We start from the raw sequence: 13,059 nt of genomic DNA, 5'->3' as shown, positions 1-13,059 counted from the left end.
GTTAATATCTGCTTATTTACTGTTTCAACAGGGAGACTTTTTTAGAGGCAGTATAGTACCGAATATGATTCATTAGTATCGCGGTACTATACTAGTACCGATATACCATACGATAAAAAAGGAAGTAAAAGTTTGCAAATTTAAATACTATTAAAGAGGACCTGTAATGATTTTAATCTAAATTCAACACAAACTGCCTTGTGGTCCTGATGAGTGGTTCTCAAACTTATTTCACTAAGTGCAAAAAAAACCAAAAAACATGTCTATACCGCCATAATGACCAATATGGCACAGTAGGCCAAAATATCCATTAAACACAAGGCAGAAGTTGTATTTATCTCATATTTTTGTCCACAGTAACATTACACACAGTTTGAACAGTAACACTGTGTTTGAATATATAGGAAAAAAATAAAACCACTGTGCTTAAATAATGAATCAAATATAGATGGACCAGGCACACCACAGTTTGAGAACCACCAGTCTGGATTAAATGTAATGGACATGCTTTGGTGTGCATGTTGCTCCACAATCACATTCATATCTGCGTATGTGTGCAAGATGTTGCTTTGTGGAGGTCTTCCCTGATTGCAACTCATCAGTAGTTTGGATCATCTGTAGATCAGATGTTTGTAAGACTCCACGAGTACATTTGTTCAGTGTGACCCGTCATCAATTGTTGTTAACCTCAAGCCTGCCGCTTCTTCTGCATAGCATTGCGGATTTAAATGCATTTTGTGAAATATCCTCACAGAGAATAACGTTTATTATTGTGAATGTGTCTAGAGATGGGCTGAACGAGGGGGGATTCTTTTTTAAGTCACATTGTGTTGCATTTATTCATGTACGAAAAGTGATTTGAAGATAAAGTTTGTGCCCCGTATGGAATCATAGTGTTTCTATGTTATTTCATTTGTGAACTGTGTGAGGAGCGATCGCATTATAATCATGTTATGACACCGTGTACCAAATAAAATTCCTTCGAGGTCGGTAAGCACAACCAGAATTAATCCGTATAAGGTTATAAGGCGCACTGTCGAGTTTTGAGAAAATTAAAGGATTTTAAGTGCGCCTTATAGTCCGAAAAATGGGGTAACAATAGCTGCCGCCTTGCACAATATAAAAAAAATCAGAATAATTCAAAATAAGACTGGAAATAATCCACACAGTCAGAGGAAAATGCAGTAATACAGTACTGTGGAAGTAACGGGGTTGTAAATTGAAAATTCAACGCAAAAACTAAAACAACAAACATTTAAAGTTTTCGTGTTGTTTACTGGCGTCATATTGCAGTCTACACGTATATCTTATGTGTGACTGACATCTACTGGTCCCACTAATCATTACACCGTGTACCAAATAAAAATCATTTGAGGTCGGTAAGTACAACTAGAATTAATCCGTATAAGGTTACAAGGCGCACTGTCGAGTTTTGAGAAAATTAAAGGATTTTAAGTGCGTCTTATAGTCCGAAAAATGGGGTAATAATACCTGCCGCCTTGCACAATATAAATAAAATCAGAATAATTCAAAATAAGAGTGGAAATAATCCACAGTTAGGGAAAATGCAGTAATACAGTACTGTAGAAGTAACGGGGCTCTAAATTGAAAATTCAACGCAAAAACTAAAACAAACATTTAAAGTTTCCGTGTTGTTTACTGGCGTCATATTGCAGTCTACACGTATATATTATGTGTGACTGCCATTTACTGGTCCCACTTATCAGTACATCGTGTACCAAATAAAATTCCTTCGAGGTCGGTAAGCACAACCAGAATTAATCCGTATAAGGTTATAAGGCGCACTGTCGAGTTTTGAGAAAATTCAAGGATTTTAAGTGCGCCTTATAGTCTGAAAAATGGGGTAAAAATACCTGCCACCTTGCACAATATAAAAAAAATCAGAATGATTGAAAATAAGACTGAAAATAATCCACAGTCAGGGGAAAATGCAGTAATACAGTACTGTAGAAGTAACGGGGTTGTAAATTGAAAATTCAACGCAAAACCTAAAACAACAAACATTTAAAGTTTTCGTGTTGTTTACTGGCGTCATATTGCAGTCTACACGTGTATCTTATGTGTGTCTGCCATCTACTGGTCCCACTTATCAGTACACCGTGTACCAAATAAAATTCCTTCGGGTCGGTAAGCACAACCAGAATGAATCCGTATAAGGTTATAAGGCGCACAGTCGAGTTTTGAGAAAAATGAAAAGGACTTTAAGTGCGCCTTATAGTCTGAAAAATACGGTAATAATAGCTGCCACCTTGCACAATATAAATAAAATCAGAATGATTCAAAATAAGAGTGGAAATAATCCACACAGTCAGGGGAAAATGCAGTAATACAGTACTGTGGAAGTAACGGGGTTGTAAATTGAAAATTCAACGCAAAAACTAAAACAACAAACATTTAAAGTTTTCGTGTTGTTTACTGGCGTCATATTGCGGTCTACACGTATATATTATGTGTGACTGCCATCTACTGGTCCCACTTATCAGTACACCGTGTACCAAATAAAATTCCTTCGAGATCGGTAAGCACAACCAGAATTAATCCGTATAAGGTTATAAGGCGCACTGTCGAGTTTTGAGAAAATTAAAGGATTTTAAGTGCGCCTTATAGTCCGAAAAATGGGGTAATAACAACTGCCGCCTTGCACAATATAAATAAAATCAGAATGATTCAAAATAAGACTGGAAATAATCCACACCGTCAGAGGAAAATGCAGTAATACAGTACTGTGGAAGTAACGGGGTTGTAAATTGAAAATTCAACGCAAAAACTAAAACAACAAACATTTAAAGTTTTCGTGTTGTTTACTGCCGTCATATTGCAGTCTACACGTATATCTTATGTGTGACTGCCATTTACTGGTCCCACTTATCACTACACCGTGTACCAAATAAAATTCCTTCGAGGTCGGTAAGCACAACCAGAATTAATCCGTATAAGGTTATAAGGCGCACTGTCGAGTTTTGCGAAAATTTAAGGATTTTAAGTGCGTCTTATAGTCCGAAAAATGGGGTAATAATACCTGCCGCCTTGCACAATATAAATAAAATCAGAATAATTCAAAATAAGAGTGGAAATAATCCACAGTTAGGGAAAATGCAGTAATACAGTACTGTAGAAGTAACGGGGCTCTAAATTGAAAATTCAACGCAAAAACTAAAACAAACATTTAAAGTTTCCGTGTTGTTTACTGGCGTCATATTGCAGTCTACACGTATATATTATGTGTGACTGCCATTTACTGGTCCCACTTATCAGTACATCGTGTACCAAATAAAATTCCTTCGAGGTCGGTAAGCACAACCAGAATTAATCCGTATAAGGTTATAAGGCGCACTGTCGAGTTTTGAGAAAATTCAAGGATTTTAAGTGCGCCTTATAGTCTGAAAAATGGGGTAAAAATACCTGCCACCTTGCACAATATAAAAAAAATCAGAGTGATTGAAAATAAGACTGAAAATAATCCACAGTCAGGGGAAAATGCAGTAATACAGTACTGTAGACGTAACGGGGTTGTAAATTGAAAATTCAACGCAAAAACTAAAACAACAAACATTTAAAGTTTTCGTGTTGTTTACTGGCGTCATATTGCAGTCTACACGTGTATCTTATGTGTGTCTGCCATCTACTGGTCCCACTTATCAGTACACCGTGTACCAAATAAAATTCCTTCGAGGTCGGTAAGCACAACCAGAATGAATCCGTATAAGGTTATAAGGCGCACTGTCGAGTTTTGAGAAAATTAAAGGATTTTAAGTGCGCCTTATAGTCCGAAAAATGGGGTAATAATACCTGCCGCCTTGCACAATATAATTAAAATCAGAATGATTCAAAATAAGACTGGAAATAATCCACACAGTCAGAGGAAAATGCAGTAATACAGTACTGTAGAAGTAACGGGGTTGCAAATGGAAAATTCAACGCAGAACTAAACCCACACCAGCACCAACGTTCCTTAAGTACGAGTGCAGACCAGCGGGGACCAAGAGAGGGTACCAATGTCCTAGTCAGGACTACGCCCTTAAACTTGTCGGTTCAAGTTGAGAATACTGCCGGTTTTCGTCCTGGGCATGACGTTAAAGTGCATCCGGCAGTGGAGGCTCCTCTATGGGGGTCTTGGGGCACTAGGAGGTTAACCCTTTTACTACTGTTACCCCAGGTGGTCCTTGGCAAAGGCCTAGTACCTGACTGAACCCTAGCCAGGGATACGGTGAAGACCTCAACGGCGGAGCAGGCGGAAGACGGTAGATGTAAGAACCACCACAACGGCTGCGATGGCGGAAGAAGGCACCCCCACAACCATGTGGGCACAAGTTATGGGAAAATAACAACCCAAGACCTCAACGGTGGAACCGGTGGAGGATGATTGCGAACCCTATGGAGCGTCACAATGGCTGGGATGGCGGATGAAGGCTGCAGCAGAAAAGGGTCCGCAGTCGTCTTGGACTCCATGCCACTGGACCCTGACCCGGATCTGGGACAGTCTGTGCACCAGTCTACCATAAAGGGATCTAATTTAACATCCTGGTTGTGGATCTTGGATCGGCCTCCACAGCCATCTGAAGACCCACAAGTAGACCCCCCCCCTACCGGGAGGACCGTCATACTCGCTTCAAGTGACCGCTGATAAGATTTCATTTGGTATAGCTCTGTTCCGTATATAAAAAGTAGGATATTTGTGTTTACAAATGGCTGAAGTACTTTCTTGTAAGGCAAGGCACGTCTTAAAAGTGTCCAGCAGTGGTGAGTTGTTCTTCCCCCCCCCCCCCCCGATGCTTAATTGGAAACACATTTTTTTCAGTAACTTGTTCAAAAGAACCAGGAAGGGTGTCACAAAAAAGCAAATTCAGGACGCTCAAAAGGCAGCTTGTGTTGCGTAGTACCTCTTACCTCTTACCCTCCTACATATGATACAGATACCTCTTACCCTCCTACATATGATACAGATACCTCTTCCCCTCCTACATATGATACAGATACCTCTTACCCTTCTACATATGATACAGATACCTCTTACCCTCCTACATATGATACATATACCTCTTCCCCTTCTACATATGATACAGATACCTCTTCCCCTCCTACATACTGTATAATACAGATACCTCTTACCCTCCTACATATAATACAGATACCTCTTACCCTTCTACATATGATACAGATACCTCTAACTCTTCTACATATGATACAGATACCTCTTACCCTCCTACATATGATACAGATACCTCTTACCCTCCTACATATGATACAGATACCTCTTACCCTTCTACATATGATACAGATACCTCTTACCCCATACTGTATGATACAGATACCACTTACCCTTCTGCATATGATACAGACACCTCTTACTCTCCTACATATGATACAGATACCGCTTACCTTTCTACATATGATACAGATACCTCTTACCCTTCTACATATGATACAGATACCTCTTACCCTTCTACATATGATACAGATACCTCTTACCCTCCTATATATGATACAGATACCTCTTACCCTCCTACATATGATACAGATACCTCTTACCCTCCTACATATGATACAGATACCTCTTACCCTTCTACATATGATACAGATACCTCTTACCCTTCTACATATGATACAGATACTGTACCTCTTACCCTCCTACATATGATACAGATACCTCTTACCCTCCTACATATGATACAGATACCTCTTACCCTTCTACATATGATACAGATACCTCTTACCCTCCTACATATGATACTTATACCTCTTCCCCTTCTACATATGATACAGATACCTCTTACCCTCCTACATACTGTATGATACAGATACCTCTTACCCTCCTACATATGATACAGATACCTCTTACCCTCCTACATATTATACAGATACCTCTTACCCTCCTACATATGATACAGATACCTCTTACCCTCCTACATATGATACAGATACCTCTTACCCTCCTACATATGATACAGATACCTCTTACCCTCCTACATATGATACAGATACCTCTTACCCTCCTACATACTGTATGATACAGATACCTCTTACCCTCCTACATATGATACAGATACCTCTTACCCTCCTACATATGATACAGATACCTCTTGCCCTCCTACATATGATACAGATACCTCTTACCCTCCTACATATGATACAGATACCTCTTCCCCTCCTACATACTGTATGATACAGATACCTCTTACCCTCCTACATACTGTATGATACAGATACCTCTTACCCTTCTACATATGATACATATACCTCTAACCCTTCTACATATGTTACAGATACCTCTTACCCTCCTACATATGATACAGATACCTCTTACCCGTCTACATATGATACAGATACCTCTTACCCTCCTACATACTGTATGATACAGATACCTCTTACCCTTCTACATATGATAGATACCTCTTACTCTCCTACATATGATACAGATACCGCTTACCCTTCTACATATGATACAGATACCTCTTACCCTTCTACATATGATACAGATACCTCTTACCCTTCTACATATGATACAGATACCTCTAACCCTCCTACATATTATACAGATACCTCTTACCCTCCTACATATGATACAGATACCTCTTACCCTCCTACATATGATACAGATACCTCTTACCCTCCTACATATGATACAGATACCTCTTACCCTCCTACATATGATACAGATACCTCTTACCCTTCTACATATGATACAGATACCTCTTACCCTCCTACATATGATACAGATACTTCTTACCCTCCTACATATGATACAGATACCTCTTACCCTCCTACATACTGTATGATACAGATACCTCATACCCTTCTACATATGATACATATACCTCTTCCCCTTCTACATATGATACAGATACCTCTTACCCTCCTACATACTGTATGATACAGATACCTCTTACCCTCCTACATATGATACAGATACCTCTTACCCTCCTACATATGATACAGATACCTCTTGCCCTCCTACATATGATACAGATACCTCTTACCCTCCTACATATGATACAGATACCTCTTAAACTCCTACATATGATACAGATACCTCTTACTCTTCTACATATGATACATATACCTCTTACCCTCCTACATATGATACAGATACCTCTTACCCTTCTACATATGATACAGATACCTCTTCCCCTCCTACATACTGTATGATACAGATACCTCTTGCCCTCCTACATATGATACAGATACCTCTTACCCTCCTACTTATGATTCAGATACCTCTTACCCTCCTACTTATGATACATATACCTCTTACCCTCCTACATATGATACATATACCTCTTACCCTCCTACTTATGATACAGATGCCTCTTACCCTCCTACATATGATACAGATACCTCTTACCCTCCTACATATGATACAGATACCTCTTACCCTCCTACATACTGTATGATACAGATACCTCATACCCTTCTACATATGATACATATACCTCTTACCCTTCTACATATGATACAGATACCTCTTACCCTCCTACAGATGATACAGATACCTCTTACCCTCCTACATATGATACAGATACCTCTTACTCTCCTACATATGATACAGATACCTCTTACCCTCCTACATATGATACAGATACCTCTTACCCTCCTACATATGATACAGATACCTCTTACCCTCCCACATATGATACAGATACCTCTTACCCTTCTACATATGATACAGATACCTCTTACCCTCCTACATATGATAGAGATACTGTACCTCTTACCCTCCTACATATGATACAGATACCTCTTACCCTCCTACACATGATACAGATACCTCTTACCCTCCTACATATGATACAGATACCTCTTACCCTCCTACATATGATACAGATACCTCTTACCCTTCTACATATGATACAGATACCTCTTACCCTCCTACATATGATACAGATACCTCTTACCCTCCTACATATGATACAGATACCTCTTACCCTCCTACATACTGTATGATACAGATACCTCTTCCCCTCCTACATACTGTATGATACAGATACCTCTTACCCTTTTACATATGATACAGATACCTCTTACCCTCCTACATATGATACAGATACCTCTTACCCTTCTACACATGATACAGATACCTCTTACCCTCCTACTTATGATACAGATACCTCTTACTCTCCTACTTATGATACAGATACCTCTTACTCTCCTACATATGATACAGATACCTCTTACACTCCTACATATGATACAGATACCTCTTACCCTCCTACATATGATACAGATACCTCTTACCCTCCCACATATGATACAGATACCTCTTACCCTCCCACATATGATACAGATACCTCTTACCCTCCTACATATGATACAGATACCTCTTACCCTCCTACATATGATACAGATACCTCTTAACCTCCTACATATGATACAGATACCTCTTACCCTCCTACATATGATACAGATTCCTCTAACTCTCCTACATATGATACAGATAACTCTTACCCTTCTACATATGATACAGATACCTCTTACCCTCCTACATATGATACAGATACCTCTTACCCTCCTACATATGATACAGATACCTCTTACCCTCCTACATATGATAAAGATACCTCTTACCCTCCCACATATGATACAGATACCTCTTACCCTCCTACATATGATACAGATACCTCTTACCCTTCTACATATGATACAGATACCTCTTACCCTCCTACATATGATACAGATACCTCTTACCCTCCTACATATGATACAGATACCTCATACCCTCCTACATATGATACAGATACTGTACCTCTTACTCTCCTACATATGATACAGATACCTCTTACTCTCCTCAATATGATACAGATACCCCTTACCCTCCTACATATGATATGGATACCTCTTACCCTCCGACATATGATACAGATACCTCTTACCCTCCGACATATGATACAGATACCTCTTACCCTCCGACATATGATACAGATACCTCTTACCCTCCTACATATGATACATATACCTCTTACCCTCCTACATATGATACAGATACCTCTTACTCTCCTACATATGATAGAGATACCTCTTACCCTTCTACATATGATACAGATACCTCTTACTCTCCTACATGATACCGATACCTCTTACCCTCCTACATATGATACAAATACTGTACCTCTTACCCTCCTACATATGATACAGATACCTCTTACTCTCCTACATATGATAGAGATACCTCTTACCCTTCTACATATGATACAGATACCTCTTACTCTCCTACATAATACCGATACCTCTTACCCTCCTACATATGATACAAATACTGTACCTCTTACCCACCTACATATGATACAGATACCTCTTACCCTCCTACATACTGTATGATACAGATACCTCTTACCCTCCTACATACTGTATGATACAGATACCTCTTACCCTCCTACATATGATACAGATACCTCTTACCCTTCTACATGTGATACAGATACCTCTTACCCTTCTACATATGATACAGATACCTCTTACCCTCCTACATATGATACAGATATCTCTTACCCTCCTACATATGATACAGATACCTCTTACCCTTCTACATATGATACAGATACCTCTAACCCTTCTACATATGATACAGATACCTCTTACCCTCCTACATATGATACAGATACCTCTTACCCTCCTACATACTGTATGATACAGATACCTCTTACCCTCCTACATATGATACAGATACCTCTAACCCTCCTACATATGATACAGATACCTCTTACCCTCCTACATACTGTATGATACAGATACCTCTTACCCTCCTACATATGATACAGATACCTCTTACCCTCCGACATATGATACAGATACCTCTTTCCCTCCGACATATGATACAGATACCTCTTACCCTCCTACATATGATACATATACCTCTTACCCTCCGACATATGATACAGATACCTCTTACCCTCCTACATACTGTATGATACAGATACCTCTTACCCTCCTACATACTGTATGATACAGATACCTCTTACCCTCCTACATATGATACAGATACCTCTTACCCTTCTACATATGATACAGATACCTCTAACCCTCCTACATATGATACATATACCTCTTACCCTCCTACATACTGTATGATACAGATACCTCTCACCCTCCTACATATGATACAGATACCTCTGACCCTCCTACATATGATACAGATACCTCTTACCCTCCTACATATGATACAGATACCTCTTACCCTCCTACATATGATACAGATACCTCTTACCCTCCTACATACTGTATGATACAGATACCTCTTACCCTCCTACATATGATACAGATACCTCTTACCCTTCTACATATGATACAGATACTTCTTACCCTCCTACAGTACATATGATACAGATACTTCTTACCCTCCTACTTATGATACAGATACCTCTTACCCTCCTACATATGATACAGATACCTCTTACCCTCCTACATATGATACAGATACCTCTTACCCTCCTACTTATGATACAGATACCTCTTACCCTCCCACATATGATACAGATACTTCTTACCCTCCTACATATGATACAGATACCTCTTACCCTCTACAGTACATATGAGACAGATACTTCTTACCCTCTTACTTATGATACAGATACCTCTTACCCTCCTACATATGATACAGATATTTCTTACCCTCCTACATATGATACAGATACCTCTTACCCTCCTACAGTACATATGATACAGATACTTCTTACCCTCTTACTTATGATACAGATACCTCTTACCCTCCTACATATGATACAGATACCTCTTACCCTCCTACATATGATACAGAAGATATATTTCCATTGATCCTATAGAAGGGTCTCATTCCCAAGTTGTGGTGCGTTGAGAAGGTATTTGCCAAAGGGTTGTCTGCCAACTCAGCACCATCTGTGAGCACTAACCGAAGTCTTTAACCTGCCGCTTCTCCTCTCTAATAAAGTGTTAGGGCCGCACAACATAGAACAATGTGCCATTCTCATTTGTCCCATAAAGTCAGACATGCTGCTTACATTATTTTAAGCCATGCTGCCTACACTGCAAATACTGAAATATAAGTAAGATTAAATATCTCAAATAAGGGTGACATTTGCTTATTTTCTGTATATATATATATATATATATATATATATATATATATATATATATATATATATATATATATATACAAATATATATATACATACACATATATATATATATATATATATATATATATATATATATATATATATATATATATATATATATATATATATATATATATATACATACATACATACATACATATATATATATATATATATATACACATACATACATACATACATACGTATGTATGTATATATATATATATATATATATATATGTACATACGTACGTATATAATATATATATATACACATACATACATACATACGTATGTATGTATATATATATATATATATATGTACATACGTACGTATAATATATATATACATACATACATGCGTATGTATATATATATATATATATATATATATATACATACATACATGTGTACATATACATATATATATATATATATATATATATATACACATATATATATATCTTTATATATACATACGTATGTACATATATATATACATATATATATATACATACGTATGTACATATATATATATATATATATATATATACACAGCATATATATACATACATACGTATATACATATATATATATATATATATATATATACATACATACGTATGTACATATACATATATATACATATATATATATACAGTATATATATATATATATATACAATTATATATACAGTATATATATATGTATACATATATATATACAGTATATATATATATATATATATATATATATATATATATATATACATATATATATATATATATATATATATATATATATATATATATATATATATATATATATATATATATATATATATACATATATCCGCACGAATGCAGCTGAGATAGGCTCCAGCGACCCCGAAAGGGACAAGAAGTAGAAAATGGATGAATGTATATACATATATATATTATACATACATACACACACACACACACACACACACACACACACACACACACACACACACACACACACACACACACACACACATATAGATACAAATATACACATACATATACACATATATATACATATATATATATATATATATATATATACACATATATACATATATATATACACACATGTATATATATATATGCGTGTATAGACATATATAGGTGTGTATATATATATATATATATATAAACACACGTATATAGGTGCACACACACACACATATATACATTTGTACATATATATATACATACATATATATATACATTTGTACATATATATATACATACACATATATACATAAATACATACATGTATAAACATACATATATACACATATATACATACATTTATATATATATATATATATATATATATATAATACATAGACACACATATATACATATATATATATACATATATATATATATATATACATATACACATATATATATATATACATATATATATATATATACACACATATATATATCTATATATATACATATATATATATATATATATATACATATATATATATATATATACATATATACATAAATATATATATATATATACATATATATATATATATATATATATACATATATATATATATACATATATATATATATATATATATACATATATGCATATATATATATATATATATATATATATATATATATATATATATATATATATATATATATATATATATATATATAGGGACTTTTGTCAAGGCTCGGACCATTTATTCATGTTTACATTGATTCTTATGTGGAAATCCGCTTCATTATACAAACCTTTCGGTTTGCAAACCATGTTCAAGAACCAAATAAGTTAATAAATCGAGGTTCCACTAAAAAGAGCAGATTATGTTCAGCATTTTGGATCTTCTGGTTGCCTGAACTTGGAAAATTCATCACAAAATGGCAAAATTAATCTCTTTATGACAATAAAGCTTT

General features: G+C 35.9%; 1 protein-coding gene across 1 annotated transcript in view; it reads right to left on the bottom strand.

The window, feature by feature from the left end:
• Positions 1–13,059, bottom strand: part of lpar1 (lysophosphatidic acid receptor 1) — a 207,849-nt gene that overhangs the window by 134,702 nt on the left and 60,088 nt on the right. The window lies entirely within an intron of this gene.

This window comes from Nerophis lumbriciformis, linkage group LG20 (assembly GCF_033978685.3).
Source record: "Nerophis lumbriciformis linkage group LG20, RoL_Nlum_v2.1, whole genome shotgun sequence".
Classification (NCBI taxonomy): domain Eukaryota; kingdom Metazoa; phylum Chordata; class Actinopteri; order Syngnathiformes; family Syngnathidae; genus Nerophis; species Nerophis lumbriciformis.
This window is presented reverse-complemented; position numbering and strand designations above follow the sequence as displayed.